The sequence below is a fragment of the Rousettus aegyptiacus genome, unplaced genomic scaffold (assembly GCF_014176215.1).
Source record: "Rousettus aegyptiacus isolate mRouAeg1 unplaced genomic scaffold, mRouAeg1.p scaffold_m13_p_7, whole genome shotgun sequence".
Classification (NCBI taxonomy): Eukaryota; Metazoa; Chordata; class Mammalia; order Chiroptera; family Pteropodidae; genus Rousettus; species Rousettus aegyptiacus.
Genome location: NW_023416310.1, coordinates 701,116 through 721,149, shown reverse-complemented (window position 1 = coordinate 721,149; position 20,034 = coordinate 701,116). Strand labels below are relative to the sequence as shown.

General features: G+C 52.0%; 1 protein-coding gene across 9 annotated transcripts in view; it reads left to right on the top strand.

Annotated features, from left to right (window-relative positions):
* The window catches only part of MYT1L (myelin transcription factor 1 like), a 293,631-nt gene that overhangs the window by 85,172 nt on the left and 188,425 nt on the right, over positions 1-20,034 (top strand). For all 9 annotated transcript variants that reach the window (XM_036224409.1, XM_036224411.1, XM_036224413.1 and 6 more), the window contains exon 3: positions 18,284-18,386. The gene's annotated coding sequence lies outside the window, so the exon portion shown is untranslated. The remainder of the gene's footprint in view (positions 1-18,283; positions 18,387-20,034) is intronic.

Sequence of the window (20,034 nt, the reverse complement as noted above, 5' to 3'; positions counted from 1 at the left end):
ATTGTGTATAATATTTCTGCTTTTTGCTTCCTTCAGCTGTTTGCCTTCAATCACAAGCTCTAAATTTCGCTTCTGTAGTAATGACTAAATGTCATTAAATATAGGGCTCCAAAAGATGGTTTGGAAGGTTTTAGTATTTTCAAAACTTAAAAGTTAATTTGTCATTTGTGCTAAACTACAGAAAAGGACTTTGGCTTAAAATACCACTGAAAGTATTAAAGTTAAAAGCGCTTAAATTTTTTTAAAACTAGCTATGAGTGGCAAATATAAGAGATTATCGGACGTCAGGCCAGATCGCACTCGGGTTGGACACTGCTGGACCGTCGGGAGTGCAGACCTAGTTGAAGCCTGTCCTGGCGCAGTGACGGCCACCTGCTTTTGGGGAACGGCGTCCGGTGCTCGTGGGCACGCGCCGTCGTCAGGGCGCATCTGCTGCCGCCGCGTGATTTCCCTGCGCGCTCCTGCCTTGTCTGTTTCTAAGTTAGGTGTTTCCAGAATTTTGATTTCTTTTTCCACTTCAGTAGTTGGGATGACAACCTATCAGGTATTTATATGAAATACTGACTTGAGGTCACTCATGGCCGGTCGGGGTATTCATGCAGAGTGCCAGCCTGTCATAGCCTGCTGGTTAAATTCCAGTGTGCTGTGTTTACCTCTTCAAAACTCACGATTCTGAGGGAACAGGTCCATGCTCCTGGGGCTGTCACCTGCACAGTGCAGGCGGGGACTAAGCCCTCTGTCCCCGCACCCGTGGCTTTCACTGCGTGGCCCCAGCACGATTGAATGACAGTGGCACTGGGCCAGGTTTGTGCCAAGGACCAGCTCGCCCTTGTCAGTCCCGGCCGCAGTTGGAGGAGCCCTGGAAGGCTCGGCCTGCCCCCGTGCACCCCGTCGGCACGGGCCTACTGGGAGGAGCAACGGCCCCAAAGGTAATGAAGTCTGGGGTGAGAGCGAGCACTCTGCACCCCATTTTATTTGAAGGGTTCTCCCGAAGGCCTGGCGCAGCCTGGCGTGGAGTGGGGGGAAGCGCGGCGCGTCCCAGGGGAAAGGGGAGCAGGCGCTCTAGGAAGAGGTGGGCGGGGCCAGGCGCGCAGGAAACAGCTGGGTGAGCGAGACGGGGCACGGCTGGAGGCGGCCAGCTGCCGGGTGCACAGTCCCATAGTGTCGCTCGCTAAGTGTGTTTCCTACTCAAGTCACTTGAGTCACTGGGCGGGCGGAGTGAGGCCTCACAGTCATTCCGGGCGCTCTGGGTCCTGCGCTCTTTCTGTCACGTGGTTTCACCACCCTCCGTTGACACAGTGGATGGGTCAGGTGACTGAGGGCCACGTGTGTGCTGGAGATACGCCCGGACGGGCCTAGTGTGCCAGGCTTCACTCGAGCTGCGGCCACGCGCAGACCAGGTCTGGCGCTCGCTGTCCGTGTCGGGCGCCGTGCGGCCGCGGGGAGAGGCCCGGGGCTGGCCGTGTCTGCTCCGCGGTCCGCGTTCAGGCACAGTTTTCCTAGACACTCTGCTGCCTTGAGACATCAGCATTTCAGAATTTCTTATCGCAAAAAGGATCTCTGCTTCGCAGAGCAGAGGGCAACGACTCTGCCGTTCAGGGCGCGGGGCGCAAGTCCCGTCATGACCGCCTCCGCCCACCTGCCCGACCTTCACAAGCCCGCCTGCTTCTTTGTGATCCGGGTCTGAAAATCCTGGTTCTGTGCAGACTAAACGGAGCCCTCTTCCGTGACCAGTCCCTCCACTTCTCTAACTGGTAGCATTTTCTTAAGACTTTTATTAAAGTATGGCTAGCATACCTCTAATTGAGAGTATTCTATCTTGTTTCTTTTGTAAGGTCTTTTCCTTTTGTGTCTTGTTTTGTAGTTATTTCTATACACATACACAAGATTTTAAAAATTGTCCATTAAGGAAACTTAACTTATTCATCATTTAGTTCATAGCAGTAATCCCTTAAGTATTGAGTGAATATAATTGAAAGGAATATGATGTTGTTGTCTTTTCTGGCCTCAGTTTCCTCATCAGTTAGATAACAATTCAGGTGGGTCACTGTTTCTTACGTGTAACTGTCCAGCGGTGCCACCGCCCACAGTTGTGATACTGCATTGACCTGTGTCCTAGGCAAGATTAAATAATCATGACAGGGAAAGTTAGGCCTAAGTGTCACTGTTTTTAAAAATTCTGTAGGAGATTGTTTCGGTAGTCATTTACACTGTTTCTTCATTCTTTTATTTTCAACTTCCTTGTGCCCTTATGTTTAAGGTGGGCTTTTGAAAGCAGCAGGGAGTCAGGTTTTGTTTTTAGAGCAGGCTGATCATCTCTCACCATTAATGGGCCCGTTCAGTACTTTCATGTGAGTATTAATGCAGTACATCCTCCAGTTTACTATCGTTTTCTGTTTATTCGCCTGTTCAATGACTTTCTTCTTACATTTATTTGGATTCGGTATTTTATGTTGTTTCTTTTTATCTCTATTAGTTTATTAGTTATACTTACTTTAACTACTCTTTATTGGTTACTCTGAAATTACAGCATGCATTCTTCAGTTATTAAAATTTAATATCAAGTATTTTTCTAATTTTTAAAAATTCAGTGACCTTACTAATGCTTTAACTCCATTGATATACCTCTAGTTTATGTGTTATTGTAGGAAAAGTAATGTATCTATCATATACATATATATTAAAATAGCATAATTATTTTCTTATAATCATTCTGTAAGATATTATTGTTATTTTATGTAGTCAATGACTGGATTTATCCATCTTTACAATTTGGTTGATCTTTGTTTCTTCATGCATTTCTGCGATATAACCAGATCATTTTCCTTCAGAATAAATCTTTTAGTATTTTCCTTGATATGGATATACAATTTAAAAAAAAATTTTTTTTTGTCTTAAAATATTTTTCATCACTTTCATTTTTGGATTTTTCACAAGATTGCAATTACTGTCTTTAGGCATTTTACTATAGAATTCCATTGTCTTTTGAATTCAGTTATTTCTTTTGAGAAGTTAGCTGTCAGTAACTGCTGGCGATTTGAAAGGATTTTGGGGGTACCTCGTTTCCTGCAGTTTCACTATGATGCGCCCTGATGTGCTTTTCTTTATATTTATCTCATTTAGGATTCTTAATGTTTCTTCAACTTGTGGGTTGCTGCCTTTCATCACTTTGGAAAATTCTTAGTCTTAATTCTTCGAAACTCGCTTCTGCTCTTCACCCCTTTTCTCCGAGCGTTCTCTTGCACACGCAGAGCGTTTTTATTCAAAATCATTTTCTACACAGACGACACTAAGTAAGGTCTTTTACTTTGAGTCATCACTCTGGACTGCTCCGTGCCCTGAGGGCTTCTGCTAGCTCAGCGGCGACCCGGAGGGCGCGGCGTCCCCCGCGGGTCTCTTAGCCCCCCGCAGGCCGGGCCGCTTCCCCCGCCCTGCTTCGCGCCCCACGCCTGGCGCCACCCCAGAATTTGATGATGTGCCAGCAGCAGACTGGTGATTGATCGTTTTCAATTCTTACTCTTTTGTCTGTTCTTAGAACTTGCCAGATATCGATAGCACACCTAAGGTTAGATCATAGACTGGGTGGCGGATGTTCCAAACCCAAAATGGACTGGTAGCATGTCCCGCAGCATCGCAGATAGAAGTCTGGGGAGCAGACCGTGTGTGGTTACCTCACTTAATAAAGTTAAAAGACCAGAATATTTCAGCTATGACGGACCAGTGCAGCGATAATGCACCCTGACACCCGGGTGCATTATTTCACCGTGTTTTCAAACATTTAAACATTTTCCTGATTCTTAATCAGCAAATCTTCCTGGCAGAGACATTGCCTTCATCGTCAAAGTCCAGAGAGACAAAATGGTTTTCTAACCCAGACACCGACTCCTGCGCCTGAAGGTAGTGGGCAGAGCGCGTGTTCCCAAGTGCGGAGCGGGTGGCTCTAACTTCAGAGTGTCAGGACTCGCAAGCACGTTGGTGTTAACAGAGTCTGAATGTTGGCTTGTGGGTTCCCGTGCCGACTGCACTTAGCTTCCCCAGCGAGGGGCCCCGCTGCAGGCAGACTGCTGACTCTGCTGTGGTCCTGGACTGCAGCAGGGTTACCCTCCCCAGATCTTGGGCCCCCGTAGCAAAGGACAGCCCTTCCTTCACAGTGCAGAACTACGGAGACTCCTAGACAAGGCTTTGTACTCTGCTAAGATTCAGACTCGAGTGAGACAGAGCAGAGAGGTGAACAATGCGGCAGTTGAGAAGACGCTGGAAACAGAGCTGCCTCCTTAATCAAAATTAAGTAAAGTATGTGACGATGTCCACCCACTGCCGCTGCCAATAGACGTCTCTCTGTACTGCGTGCATCCAAGAGGTTTAAGACTAATAAGTAACACCGGTGAAAAGGATGAAGAAAAAGGAGGCAAAGGCCGTAATTGGAATTTTGAGTTATTTTCCTCAAAACCTTCCATATGCTTGTTACCTTACAACTGCCGTATAAAGTATAGAGTTGGGGGTAGGGTGAATTTAGATTATGTATTTTCCAACTAGATCATACTCCAAGTGTATCTGCATTGAATTAATTTCCTCCGAGGTATATTTAAAGTCCAAAATATGATAACTCAGGCCAACCCTTCGATTTTAGAAATTTGACATCTATGGGAAAATCATGGCAGAATATACAGCAGAAGGTGTCTAAAGATAAGCCTTCTAGCTCCTAGACCATGAAGCATCCCCCCGTATCGAAGTGTCTAGAAAGAGTCAGATTTCTACTATGTACAAGTGGAACTAACTGACTCTGACTTCCCTCCGGGCAGAGAGCGCCTGGCTTTGTCACGCATCTCATCTGTAGGGATAAAGTATGCTGTTTGGTCCACAGAAGAACCTCAGTAGATATTTAGGGGCTGAATTAAGAGACGGTGCTGGAGGCTGTGCCTTAGTGCTGTGCCATCTTTGGTGGCTGCTGAAAAAGTGACTTCTCAAAACCTGGTCTAATCTACGTCCTAAAGATTCTTCTTCCATGCTACCTTCCTCTCGAAAGGATGGGAGATGGGAAATGGGGATTCGGTGGAAATCGAGAGGGAACCTGAGAAGTGAAAGTCCCAGTGCGTTTCTGTGCGCTTGCATCCACGTGATCAGAAGGCGTCACTTTCTCTGTATTTGTGCACCTGATTTTACTGCACTTGCTGACGCGCTGCCACGTGGGGCACGGGCCCAGACCCCACCGCCACATGGGGGCGCACAGCTCCCTCCACCCGGGTCACACCAGCAGCACTCTGTCTCCACCTAGTGGCCTCTCCCCCAGGAAGTGCGGGTCTCCCAGCTGCAGCACATCGGGGACCTGCTCTATGTGTCCCCTTGAGTGCCGGCAGCTCTGGGTTGGCGCTCCGTTTGTTTAGTTAGATTAAAGAGCATACCGCAGAGGGATCGCACGTATTCTTCGTAAGGGGTATGTTCTGACATTTTCCCAGGGTCTCTAATCCCAGCAAAAAGCAGATGGTATTTACTTGACAAACTCAGATCTGACCTGCTGGTTTTACCCTTTCCTGTGACCCGATTTTTACAACCTGCCACCTGAAAGGGATCCTAGATGTGCAAGGTTCTTAGGCTCTCTCGGTCCCCTCCTCCCTCCGTCCCGAACCACCGAAGGGAACACCCATTACCTCTCGGGTTTTCCAAAAGTGCCCTGCGCGCGGCGCGGCCTTCTTACGCAAAGGGGGTCTGTGAGCTACACGAATCTGGACGAAGCGGCTTCCGAACGGGCGCCGCGGGGCGCTGCTCGGAAGTGTGGCCGCCCCTCGTCGCGCTCGTTTGTTCGCCTGTGCGCGGGTTTTGTCGTGTCCTCTCCGAGTGCCTCCTGCACAGCGGGTGCTGCGAAGACACCAGGGGACAAGGCAGGTGACTCCCGGACTTCAATAAACTTTACTCCTGTAAGAGAAGGGAAAGAATAAACAATTTAAAAATTGAAGAGTGACGTCCCCAGTAGAGGAGACCGCGGGGCTGAAGCGGAGCCAGGCGCGAGCGTCTCGCACGGGGAGGCTCCACGCAGGCGTGGAGTGCGCGCCCCGGGCCGGCGAGCAGCTCGGGCGAGGCCCCAGGCCCGGGCGCAGGGCCTAGTGCGCGGTGCAGGCAGCCGCCGTTAGGGAGGCGGTTCCCAGGCTTGCGGTTCCCAGGCTTTCGGTTCCACGTGTCCTTTACGCCCTTCACACTCAGAGGCCTCGCGTTGCTTGCTTCTGAGGCCCGCGGCCACCGTGTTGAAATTAAAACAGACTCTGCTTAAAATTTACATATTTATTGTAAAATAGCAATTTGAAAACTTACTACGTGTTAATATAAGTGATATCATTTTATGAGAACCATATTTTCGTAAGAAAGAAAAATCAAAAGCTAGTCACCGTTTCACAGTTAGGAAGTCGCTCTCACGCCTTGCTTAGTAGAACGGCGAAGTTGTCGCGGGCATCGCGTCACTGCGGGCAGGGACCTGTCCCAGCTCGAACCTGCGCGGGTAATCCAGCCTCACGGGCGGTGCGTGGACGGGGGCGGGGGTGACCTCACTCGAAAGGGCCCGAGGGGCCCCGTCGTCCTTGGACCCCGTCTTAGGAACTGCTGTGGTAGAGCATCCCAAGTCGCGTGGGAGTCTGCAGAGGTAGGAAGCGCCGGTCCCCATGACACCTCGTAGGCGCGATGGCGGAGCGTAGGTTTGGGGGGCGCCGGGGCCGAGGCGCGGGGCGCAGCACGGGCGGGAGGAACGTGGGACAGATGTGGAGAAAGCGTTCGGGGCGGCTGCTGCTTGCGCCAACGGCACCGGGGAGGCTGGGGGCAGTGACTTAGATGTCTCGCTCTCATCATCGTTGCCGGTAGTGAACAGCTCACTTTTAGTCCTGTGCGAATGAATATGACGAGGACGCACTTCCGGGGCTCGGTCACCAAGCAGGCGAGGGGTGCGCTGCCCACACGCGGCGGGACGAGGCGCTCGCATTCCCCTCGGCCTCGGCGGCGGGCGGGCAGCGCCGCGCCGCCGGCACTCCTCTCCCCGAACTCCGGCCGCTTCAAGCGACGACCTAGGAAGCCGTGAGCACCTGCTGGCGCCAGGAAGTCCCCACCTGCGCAGAGGGGCGGGCGGGGGGACGCAGGCACGGAGGCCTCCCATCGCCACTGCGCCTGGGCCAGCCACACGCAGGGCTCATGTTCCTGGCCGCGCGCGTGGGCTCAGGTGCACGAGGGCCTGCGAGTGAGCAGTTTGGCGTCTCGCACTGTGGGCTTGGGCTTGACTCCGACCTGCAGAGGCCGGCTGGCGGGACGGGCCGTGTGGCCGCACAGCGGGGACAGGCTGTTCTCGTGGTCCCGTGGCCAGGTGGGCCTTGCTGCCAGACAGCGGGAACTTTCCTCAGACGTCTAGACAAAACAGTTCCGAGTCACGTTCTGTGGCGGGGCTGTCAGCATCACAGTGACATGCAGCCAGCACTGAGAATGCGTTCTGGTGTTTAGTTCACACACAAATGCAGGGGTTTGGTTACAGGAAGTGTGTGTGTGTGCACGTACGTGTGTGTAATTCCAAGTGGTAAATACTGCATTTATTTTGAATGCATAGGCTCTATTGAAAGGTGGTACGGATTGCAATCAAGTGTTAATATCCTAGTCTCTAGAAGGTATTTTGAACTGGATATTTGATATTTTAATGTAGATGTAAGCAAATATATATTTAAAATAAAATATAAACATGTGATACATAGAGGGGAAATTTGGGAACTCGTCTTAGAATGCTCTTAAGTCGATTATAAAAATTAGGTTGAAAGGGTCAAGGGGGTCAAACACATAGTGACAAGAGGAGATTCAACTTCAGGGGGTGCGCACCCCGTGCAGCATGCGGTCCATCTGCTACAGAGCTGCACACTTCAAACCTGTATAGTTGTGTTAACCAATGTCACCCACTAAATTTAACAAAATTCAAAAATAAAAAATGAGGAATAAAAAGCCTGCACACGGCCCATTCAGCTCAGAGCATCTTTGGGAAATGTTCAGAAGGAGACCGCTCTCTGTTGGGCGGGGGGAGGGAGCATGGCGAGGGTCCCAGGTCCCCTCTGTCCGGCAGCCTGTGTGACTCTCAGACGTATCCTTAGCTGGCCCTCAGGTACCTAGCCTTCCATCCCTTCCGGAGTTATTTTTACTCTCTAGACTGTCCCCTCCTCGCTGGCTCCTGTCCCTTTTCACTGGGCCAGCCCAGCTTCCTCTCCTCGCAGCCCATCAATACATGGCTGATTTGGAGCTGAGCTGTGTCATAATCAGCCTTTCAGCAGCCAGCCCCACACTCGCCTTGTAATTAAGGCCTGATGGTTGTGTTGATGGCAAATGAAAGAAAATGGCTTTGTCCTCCTGTCCCCAAGCTTGATTGCCGGTTCTGCTCTCACCTGAACGCGACCCGCTCTGCATTGTGCCGTGATTGCTGCAGCGCCAGTGATTGCAGCGCTGGCAGATGACATTTCCACGCAGCACACTCTGTGCAGCTCCGGGGGGAACCGGCAGCGCTGAGAGCGGGGGAAGCTCATCAAACGCGGATTTAGGGAGCGCCTGCGAGGAGCTGGGAGCCACGACCAGACAGCAGAGCTTCCTTCTGACATTTGCTTTCACGTGAAGGCCCAGTGCTCGCAGCCCGCTTCGCCTTCTGTCTGCAGCCCCGAAAAGACTGGGTTTTGTGATTACGAATCGCTGTTAGGTTCGTTAGGGGCAGGTCTAGGCAATACCTCTTTAAAAATGTTCTTTATTCTTTGTTCCTCAAAAGTGGGTATCAGAAGCAAAGGGACTGCTCATCAGTCGGAAGATGGAGTGGAATGTTTTGTCCATGAAGTCATTGCTTCACGTTGGCGTGTCACTTTATGTGGTGTCGATCAAGTCCTGTTAGGCATGAAGTAGTAGAATTCACTGTTTAGAGAAACGTGTGAATCGTGGCCCTCTAGTTTAGAGCAGGTAAGGTCATAGAGGTCATCTAGTTGAGCTTGGTCCTGTAGGTGACAAGAGCCGTCCACAGAGAACACTTGTCCAGGACCGTCAAGTTCATAAGGGCCACGGCCAGAGCAGCACCCACGTCTTCCACACCTCCTGACGCTTGCCAGGCGGGCATTGTCCCAGGTCCTGCGGGGAGCGTGCCCATGCACGTCGATCTGCTCTGCTTGGTGTGATGCCGCTGCTGTCACCACGCACACAGACGGCGAGACCTTCCTCTCCTGATGGCTCGCTTCTCTTTAGACACCACGGGGGTGTGCTCAAGGGAATGGCGGAGGGGCCCTCACGGGCCAGGATCTGGGTCATACCCCACTGTGTGGCTTTGAACGGGCCACTGACCTCACTTTCAATTTTTCCACCATAGAAAGAAATCTTACGTACGCGATAGTACGAACTGGTGGTTATTTCTTTAACATATTTTTTTCAGTTTCAAACAAACTCAAACATTTACCTTTTTCATTGGGTTTTATTATACGAATGAACTTTAACACATAATTACATGAAGGTATAAGGCAGGAATTCCACAGACTCAGCAAGAGAAGAGAAAGCTCCCAGAGCGCAGGCCGATACTGCAGCTGGACTGCACGTTCGCCCTCATGCACTCGCCAGCAGCGTGGAGAATGGGGTCGGCGTGCACCGGCGTGCAGAGAAGGGTGGCGGGGCAGAGCCGCCTGGACCCGGGGAGAGCCAGGATGCTGATACAAGCGCCAGGGGCCACTCCTCAGGACCAGCCGATGTCCCCCACTGTCCCTGCCTTCGGGGACCCCGGGTGCACCACGGGCAGGCTCCCGGGTGTCTTTCCCTTTGCGTTTTGCGTGAGGATTACTGAGGTTGGTTACTTCTGCAGGGCGTTTTTTTTTTTTTCTTCCCCTGTTGGACTTACCTATGAGTTGATAGAAGAATGAGGTAAATCACTTTTTGAATGCCTGCATTTTTCCACCTCAGCATAGTTTCTAATTAACTAAACAGTCTAAACAAAAATAGAGTAGAAAACGGTTATTGCATACTTGTGAGACAGCTGTTGACTGATTATTGGGACGGCTGACGCTGTGGCAGGCACTTTCTAAAGCTCCAGCTGTGTGGCCTCCGTCCTCCTGAGAACCCTTCCAACACAGTTCCCATTTCACAGATGACGGAGCTGAAGCCCAGAGAGGCGGCGGAGCCTACAGTCACCAGGTAGTGTGACAGGGTGGGCCGTCACCCCACCCTGGCTGATTCCAGAGCTGTGCACGGAAGCTCTGAGCTGCGGCATCTCTCACCATGGCCCCTCGAATGACTACACGGCAAGTCCACTGCCGCGCCGTGAGGGGTCTAGGTGCTCTCTGGTTCAGGCCGTGAGTGTCCTTTCCTGTCATCGCAGCCGAGGGGGGAGAAGAGACTGTACCGTCACAGAAGGAGACAGCTTTTCTCTGCACAGCTGAGAGGGCCCTGTGCGACCTGCTCACAGGTGGCCTGCCCCCAGCCGTGGGCACACCTGCCCTGAGTGTGCGGACTGCAGGCGGATCCAATGGCTGGCAGCTGGGAAGGGCGTGGCGTCTGAGTCTAGACACAGGAGGCTGGACAGATTCGAGTGTAGGATATTTCTGTCTGCAGGTTTTTTAAAAATAAAATTATCCTGTGAAACAATCTTAAAATTTTCCAAGTTTAAAAATGCTACTTTGCTACATAAACTCACTATTTAAAAATTTAGACATTTAACACATGTCCTTGCCCGAAAGGAAATGTCAGTGGGGGCCCCCCGAGGTGCTCCCATCCGGGTGGGGGCCCCCCGAGGCACTCCCGGCGTGCGGGCCGCGCTGAGCGGTCTCGGTCCACAGTCTGCGCGGGGGCGGCCTGGGCTCACTCTGCTGCCCACGCGCCCCGCGGTTTGTGTACAGCGCTCCACGCACCTCTGCGGAAAGCGCGTCTGCTTTGATCGTGAGCAGGAATCAGTCAGAGAACATCAAAACCCGATGTCTTAGTGATGATCCTATAGGTAGATATAAGCGATGTTTTCCAGATTTTCCAAATGCGAACAGCCTTAATCTGACCCGCCCCCTCTCCGCCCTCACTTGGATTCCTTCCCCCGTGTCCTTCTCGGTCTCTTTTTCTTTCTGTCTCAATAAGTTAAATTATCAGGCAAAGATATAACATGCCTAGACGTTTTAAACTTAAAATTCATAAAAAAGGAATTTTACCCTCGCACACTTCTACAGATTTTCGCTATGTTTCCAAACTGTTTTTCTGGGGTATATTTTGCAAGAAACTAAATCTGGGATTTTGAACTGGCACGTGTTGATAACCTTTGCTGTGACTACGGAGAACACTGCAGAAATATTAACCTGCCTTATCTTCTGACCCGGCCATAAACGTACAGGGCCAAGGAGTGCGGCGTGATTTCAAACAGCCAAGTATTGCTCTCTGTCAAGGTCTGTGAACAGAGAGATTGTTCTTTGACGTTGTTATTAGCACCATGAAAACAAAGCAAGCTTTGCGTAGCGCGGGCCGCCAGGGGACCCAGTGCGCCTTCGGCCCTGACGTGCGGGGTGCGGCGGTGCTGCCCGCACGGCCAGGCGACGGCCTCCCCGCTGTTCCCGCTCCGCCCGCGTCCCTCGCCTGCGTGCCTCACCATTTCCCCACGCAACACAGGCCGGACCCTTGGGACTCCGTGTGCACACCTCGGAGCCTCCCCACGTCCCGCAGGGTGCGACGCAGGACCCAGGACAGCTGTGTGCACGCGGCTCCCTGGCCCCACCCTGTGCGCTGGGGGCCGCTGTTCCCTCCCCGCGAAGGCCCGATGGCACAGCTGGTCAGACTTCAGGTCTCTGCCCGCCCACAGCCGGGATTCCTAGCCCATCCGCCTCCCCGTGATCGGGTGGTGGTGGGGGGGGGCGTTTGGGCACAGACGGCAGCCACGTGGAGGACAGAGTACGCCTTGCTGATGGCCAGCAGCCTCCACCGTGCCGCAGCACTGCGCCCTAGTAGACCTGCACAAAACAGACTTTTCAGTCTCTGACTCCCTAAATCCTACTCCCAAATCCTTGTAATTGCTACACTTTGGTGTTCTCCCCTGTCAGAAAGTGAGACTGTGCATGTGTCAGAGAGTCAGACAGAGAGGAGAGAGATGGCTGGCCCGCACTCACTCAACTGCATTACGGAAATTAGTTTTGAAACAATAGTCACTTAAAGTATTAGCGATCTTAGAACTGTTTGTACTTTATAAAGACACATTCTTTTTAAAAAATTAATGTTTTAAGGGGTGGATTTCTGATGTGAGGATTTTGAAGGTTGCCATGGATACTGGTTTAACTGTGTGCAGTCAGGGTTCTCCCCTAGCCCCTCAGATTTCATCCCCAAGCAGGTGCGTCCAGGTGAGTGCTCCCCGCCTCACAGAGGAGACCCCTGACTGCCCTTCTCCCTGGTCACAGTTCCCCAGGCAGAGGGAGATCCCCGGGGCACAGAGGGCGTCCTCATCCCAGACCAGGATGGTGGGAGGGTGCCTCTCTGAAAACAGAGTTGATGATACCTCATGTACCCCGGTCCTCAGGGTTGTCTTGAGGATCTAAGTATATAATTGTCACGAAAATGCTATAACTCGGAAGGGTCTTTCCCCATCACGTGGAAAGCGGTCGGGTGGCACACAAGCTCACACGGGAGCCTGCTCCTCAGTCTGTCCCCTGAGTCCCTAGCTCACACGATGGCGGGGGCTCCAGGGTGCTAGCAGGCCCTGCCCAGCCCTGACAGCTCATCTCGGGAGGATGAAGCATTTCCACTCAGCAGTCTGCCACAAGTGAAAGTCATGAAATGTGCCCATTCCCTTCAGCATTAGAATTTTCTAGTTGGAACGTGCAGCCTTGGTTTAAATTGAACTAATAATAATCTATTTAAGTCACACTCTGCAATCACAACCCTGGACAGACAGTGATTTGTATATATTCTAAGGGGGTCCGGATACTGCTGCAATTCTGGTTTTCTACCCCAGGATCCCTGCAGTTCGGTGGACGTCAGCGGGCATTAGCAGCGTGATTCAACCCGTGAAGCTGCAGCATCTCAAACAGGAGTTAGACTCGCGAGCGTGCACACACCGCCGGCAGGTCACCTCCTTGCCTCGTGCGTCCACTCCTCAGACGGACGACTGCCTCAAACCCGTCTGTGCTCTCCTCGTCTTTCCTGACACACGTTGCTGGTGCACACCTGCTTGTCTTTTCTGAATGGTTGTGTCACCCCCAAAATTCACATGTTGAAACCCTAACCCCCAAGGTTAGGATGGTATTTCTAGGCGGGGACTTTTGGAGGTGATTAGGTCACGGGGTGGTGCCGTCATGAATGGAATCAACGCCCTTATAACAGAGACCTGTGTGCACCCTGGCCCCTTCCCCAGCGTGGGGACACCGTGAGAAGTCTGCAGCCCTGAAGAAGGCGCTCGCCCACCCAGCCGGCACCCTGATCGCAGACCTCCGGCCTCCGGGACTGTGAGGGATGAACGTCTGTTTATAAGTCCTGCATCTGTGCTGTTTTGTCGTAGCAGGTCAGATGCTAAGACAAATGGTTTACATTTTTCCAACTGACAAATAATATTCAGGAGTATGTATGTGTGCTGAGTACTTTCTGGACACCATGAGGAAGTCACAGAACAGTAAACATCTTCTGTAAACAAGTCCCATTGCCAAGGAACTTACAGTCCACTTCGTCATCATCATCAACATCATCATCATCAACATCATCATCATCATCATCAACATCATCATCATCATCAACATCATCATCATCATCATCATCACCATCATCATCATCATCATCATCACCATCATCATCATCATGCATTCATTTAACGGACTCCCTCTCTTCTGGCCCCTCGCAATACAAAGATGAGCAGATGTATCTCTGCCTTCAAGAAACTTGAATCTTTGTAACAATGAGAAAAGCAGTAGCAAAAGCAGGAAACAACTGAAGAGTCAGCCAGCGCTGCAGATGACATGCAAACTTCGATGTGTGTGGTTCCTGACCTCTGAGGACTGGCCGGGGCAGCCACGGCCGCATTCAGAGGAGGAGGATCTGCTCAAGGCTGGAGGCATCTGGAAGTCTCTGACAGACAAACGGTGGGTTTGCCATGAAGGTTGAACAGTTTGATGTTTCGACAGAGGGAACAATGTGGACCAAACTGAGACACTGCGGAGGTGAAAGGTCTTAAGCGAAAGGTCACACAGGGCGGTGGTGAGACCTAAGACGGAAGACATGATTCGCCACCACACTTTGTAAGACCTTGGCCTCCAGGCTAAGGAGAATGTGTCTGGTTCCAGGTCCGTGTCTCAGGAGCCCTTGCTTGCCAAAGCGGTGCCCCCTGGACCTCAGCTTGCTCACCCGTCACGTGGGCGTGATGTACAAGTTTGAATGTGAAACACCTTTAGCTTTGAGTTGTGATAAAGATGTTGTAAAGATGGCAACTCGCTGTTTAATTTATTTTGAGCCCTGGTACGATGAGATTGAAGCAGCAGTTCTAAAAGTTCTTCCCATAGGGCGGGGAGAAGGGGGAGTGGATAAGGGGCCAGTTGGGGAAGGCGAGGTGCACTCAGCTAAGGGGGAGTTAGGATGGAGGTCAGGGGGTGTCTGAGGGAAGAAAAGTTGGTGGGGCGGGGAGAATCTGTGGGTCTTTATGGGTTTCTTTGGACATTGGCCCTGGGACAGCCTGAGGTCAGTGAGAGCCGCTCGTTTCTCCGGGGGCAGAGGGCGCGAGCCTGAGAGCCATCGTGGGTGGACGTGACTGCTCCTGGGGCCACATCCTGAGGCTTCCTGCCAGTGGGGTATGGGAAGATTCATTCCCGACACCCTGATTCATACCCCATGGCCTCCCAGACCAGCGAGGCCTGTGAGATGTGAACCGCAGAGCCCAGAGCCCGGCGGGGCGGCTGGTGCTGGTGCTCGCCCCTGACAGGACACTAGAAACGTCACTCGTCCACAGGTCCAGAGGCCCAAGGTTCGGTGTTGATGAAATGAGCTGATGGTAATCCTCAGCTGTCGCCAGTGTCTTGCACAGCAAGGGGAGCCTGGTCCTGGACTCAGTCTGACTGACGTCACCTCGGGCAGGACACTCCGTTTGTCTAGACTTTGGTGTCTAGGTTTGAATTGTGATAAAGCCGTAAGATGCTGTAAAGATAGCGACTTACTATTTCTTTAATTCATTCTGAGCCCTGGTATGACGAGGGCTCGGAGGGTAGACGCCGCACGGCCGTCAGGCTTCCTGTCATCCCCACGTGCAGGGACTCCAACAGCTGTGCCGCCGCGTGGGTTTGTGGCCGGGCTGTGCCTTCGTGATAATCCTGTCTCCCCGCGGCGGGCTCACAGCCCCGTGGCCCACCTGCTGGCGCCCCGGGCTGCCCTGGGGCCAGCTGTCCAGCGCCGCCCTTCGTCCCCGACAGCGCCGAGCGGCCTTCGCTGGCACTGCCTCCCTGTTTCGTTGCCTTCTGTACCATTCTGCTTAAATGGAAGAACTTTCTTTAATGAACTGAGATCTAATTGGGCCTAAATGTGATTTCCTGCAGCCTTGGTGATGGGTGTGTAATGGCTGGCGGGCCCCGGACCAGTTGCGAGTATACTTTATCTTCTGAAAACGACCATCTCTCTTTTCTCTGAAAAACTGGAAGGGGCACATTTTAAACGCCAGCGCCAATTGGAAGTGGAATTGTTCCGTCGTGAGCACCTTCTAAAGCAGAGGCTGTCGGCGGGGGCGCGGGCACAGGGGTGCGTTTCATGGGCATGGAGGGGGCTGGGCTTGAACTCAAACCGGGAAGGACGGGCTGGCCGAGTGCGCGCCACAGCGCTGGCGAGCTCGTCCCTTCCCGGTCCCGGCCGCTGCAGGCCGCGCTGGCCGCGCTGCAGGGCTGCCCCGATCCGACACTCTGAGCGCGGGCTGGGGGCTGAGCGCCGGCTCATGGCGGGGTTGGGAGTCCGAGGGAGGGGCACGGTCAACGCACGACCCTGCAGCCAGTCTCGTGTAGGACTTTTTGCGGAGGAAGGGCGGGACACACTTGCACGGGGAGTAAGCCTGTTGCAGTGACGCGGCTGCCCGGGCGCGTGTCCTTCCACCGCGGCTCCGCCGATCGGAAGGTCCTCTGGCAGAAGGACAGCTCAGGAAACAAAGATGGCCGACAGGACTGTCCACACGTCACGGCGCGCCCCGCTGCTCGGGCCGGACGGCAAGAGAGGGAGCGGACATGCTGCCCTGTCCCCAGCGGGCCCTGCTCCGCGCACTGCTGGGCAGACGAGCACTGGCGGAGCAGTCCCTAGTGCCACTGCACCGACACCCGAAGCCATCCACGTCACCCGCTGCGCAAACATGCAGGGAGGGCCGTCTGAGCACGCGCGCGAGTGAGGAGCGTGCGCCCTGCACACGGCCCCTGGCGGGGCGGGGGGCGCGGGGCGCTTTGGTATTTTGGAGCTGAAGGGAACGCTTCACGTTTTCAGGCCAGCTCTCCGCTGTCAGAGAGTGACCTGGACTTCAGAGAGGTTCATGCTGCTTTCGGCTTCGTAGGTCTTGCCAATCTAGAAATAATGCACAAATATGACATTTAATAATATTTTATGAAAAGAATAATGATATTTTAAACCATTATACAGTGATTTCAAAATCAATAATGTCAAGTCTTATGTGTAACTGCCGTAATGGAGAGGACAGGCTCGGAGGCGAATGGCAGTAACTGTCCACCGAGCACACACTGGGCTGGCTCGGCCCCTGGGGCCCAGGAACAGAGCCCGGCGTGGGCTCATCCTTTACCCTGGGAGGCCGGGCTGAGAGTGCAGACGGAGCTGAGAACTCACTGCTGGACCGAGGGGATGTGTAGGGGCCACGTCTGATATGACAATGTTCTGGCATTTGCCTTTGTCGTTTAACAGCTAAATTTACAAGTCGTTATAAATAGAAAAAAAATTAGTGTTGAGAAGATTTTCTGGTATTTATGTTGTGTTCATGCATGTGCATGCATGTGAGTGTGTGTGTGTGTGCATGTGTATGTATGTTCGTGTCGAGTATTGGTAGACAGGAAAAGCCTACAAACCATACTGTTCTCAAAGATTTTTCCTTATAGATGGCTGTATTTGCTATAAATGAAATTGAAAATCATAGTTTGTATCAAAAACTTAATATATTTAAAACTATTATAAAATATGTCTAATGATTCTATACTTTGACATAAAACAAGCATACTATTTTTCTATCTTGATCTTTTCAGGGTAATATAAAACCCTTTCTAGCTCCATGTGCATAGTTCCAAATTATTCTGTTCTTTATGTGTTTGTCTTGGTAAATTCTTACTAGGAAAAATAATAAAATGTATCATGCTTGCATCTTATAGGCTGCCTCTGTGTTTCGAGGAAATCGCATGTTATTTCAAATCCCCCTCACTGAGCACCCTGAATATTGTCTCCATGGCGAGGGAGCACGTGCGACGTGGCGTGCAGTGTCTTTCAGAGGATTTGTGGTGGCTGATGGCACACAGCCAAGAGAGCCCTCGGGTCCCCCATTCGCCTGACACGTCACTGCTGCCCATGAACGCTCCATCTGTCACCTCCAGACTCGGTGTGACAAGCGTCTCTGAGTGCGGAGGTTGGCACCGGAAATGGCGGCTTCGACAACCGGGCACCTCGTTCCCTCCACTCTCTGATATTCTAGTTCATCTTTTCTTTGTAAATAAAATAAATTCTGTCTTCAGCAGAAGAGTTTGAGATAACCTGGGCATCTTCCTTTCCAATTAGGAGAGTCAGTCGTTCCCGACCTTGACGCAGCATTGCAGAAGTCCCAGGTAGAAAGTTGATCAACTCTGAGTTCACGTTAATGAAGAGAATGTCCGTTGCTGCCGTCCTGCTGAAATGGAAGTGAGCTGGCATTTAGAGCCACCCTGTCATCACCAGATTATATTTTGCTATGAATGAGGTCACAGTATTTCCAAAAAATAATTACACATCCAAAACATTTCTCACTTATTAAGTTGTTTCTCAACTGCATCATAGCGTTAAGGTAATAATCTTACAGATCGGCTGGTAATTGGTCCATCTAAATATTAGCGCACTTCGTTTTAGCTTCAAATAGGGACATATACTGAAAACTGTTAAGTATCTTGTATTTCATTGACGAAATGTTTGAAAGCATTGTCCAGTGGCCTTTCCTGACAGCATTTCTGGGTAAAGTTCCGCATTTCTGACCATGCGGTTTCCCGCCTTTGCATGTGAGGCTGTGTTGAAGCCAAGGGGCGCAGGGCGAGTTCCCGCAGGCTCCTCTGCCTTCCGTTAGTCACATTGTCGTTGTGTTGTTGTTTGTGCCCTTTAGAAAATGGACCGGAAGGAGAGCTGGTGAGATTGCGTCTCCGAACTCTGACTCCTGAGGGCGCAGCATCCAGGACGCAGGGCAGACTCCTCGCGACTGAGTCCAGGTACTTCCCACCGCCCCCTGGCGCCTGCGGACCAGGTCCTCCCCCTGCGCCTCTCTGCCCGCTGCTCTGAGTCACTCCTCACCCCAGCTTCCGGTGGCAGTTAAAATCTCCGTTGTGCATCGTCCCCAAACAGACCCCTCATGCTAGACAGAGCCATTTGCAGTTAGATGATGTGTGTATTGTTCCAGCCACTGCAGCAGTACGGGCCCAGGAAGGGGTGCGCCCCGGGCACTGCGAGGTGTCCTCGGTGCCGTGGGGGGACGATCCCACGCCTTCGGGTGGAAAGGCCTCACCCCGAATCAGTGCGAGCAAAATCCATGCTTGTGCGGAGTTACTGGCTAGTGATTTTAGTGATGTTGCTAATTGAGGTTCACGGGTTTGGGGTTGGTGTCGGCACGCGAATGGTGGCCGCCCGGCCAGCACATTCCTGTGGGGACCGCCACAGGCTGCAGGTCAGCAGGGTGCACCGTGACCGAGGTCCTGCCGCCAGCCGTCTCGGCTTTTGAACAGGTACGCGCCGCGGCTCCGGGCGCTCAGTCACTTGCCCGCTACACAGCGGCCGTGCGGGCGACACGGCCACTTCTTAGGGTGCCCTGTGAGGAGGGCCCCGGCATGGCCTGTAAGGGTCACGGTGCGTCATGATTTGTTTGTCCTCCAACCACCTCGCTGCTCCACGGGGACGAGTCTGGCATTGTCACCGCTGCCGCGCTGGGCGCCACGGGCCTCAGGAGCCCTGCGCCGGGCTGATGCGGTGCGGTTCCCGTTCCCTCCCTGTCTCTGCCCCCGTCACTCTCCCCGAAGACACCCACTACGCTGACTGGTTCTGTTTGTGTTTAACTGTCATTTCCCCAGGGTTAAAAAAAATAGAACCCCTTCACACTGAGTGTTAAACTCACGTTTACGTTTCAAGTCAGTTAAAATTTCCGAATTGTGTTTCATGCACATAGTCTGCCTTGTTTTGTCTAATCTCATTTCATTTTAGTCATAAGTTAAGGAATGTATAATGGAACGTTTAAGAGTTTAGTATTCAAATGTGCATTTGTAGACCTGGCGTTTCTGGGATGGAGTTAAACGTTCATATTTAGATGATGGCTATCAACTTTACTAAAGCATTCAAATACAAGTCTCAGAATGAATTAAAATAAGCTAGTTTTCAAAGAAAAATCCTTGTTTATACTTGACAAACTTGGCCTTGAATAGGCTTCTCAGTTAAGACTTCACATTTGGTTTTCAAGGTGGACAAATTGAACTTATTCAGAGAAAATAAAGAGGAGCTAAGGATTCAGCAGGCGCTCACCTCCTGTTTCACGCACCTGACCACAAGTGTATCTGTCGCGAACCCCTCAAGCAGGCCCTGGAGTTGGTAGACTCTTCCGGGTGGGAGATGAACTCAGCAGTCCCCACGGCCTGCGGGTCAGTCGGACACCAGTAGTGACAGCACGAGCGTGACCACTACTTGCTCGATTCATTTGGAGGGCATGACGCATGTGTAACCGCACGCAGTCTTCACCGCAGTCACCCCCTCTCAGCTGCGGAGTGTGGGCGACGACACACATGGCAGTCATCACTAGGTAGCTGCATAAAGGCAACCGAGGCTTATGTTTATACTGTGATTTCTGGGTCCTTTTCATTCATTCCTTCTTTAAAG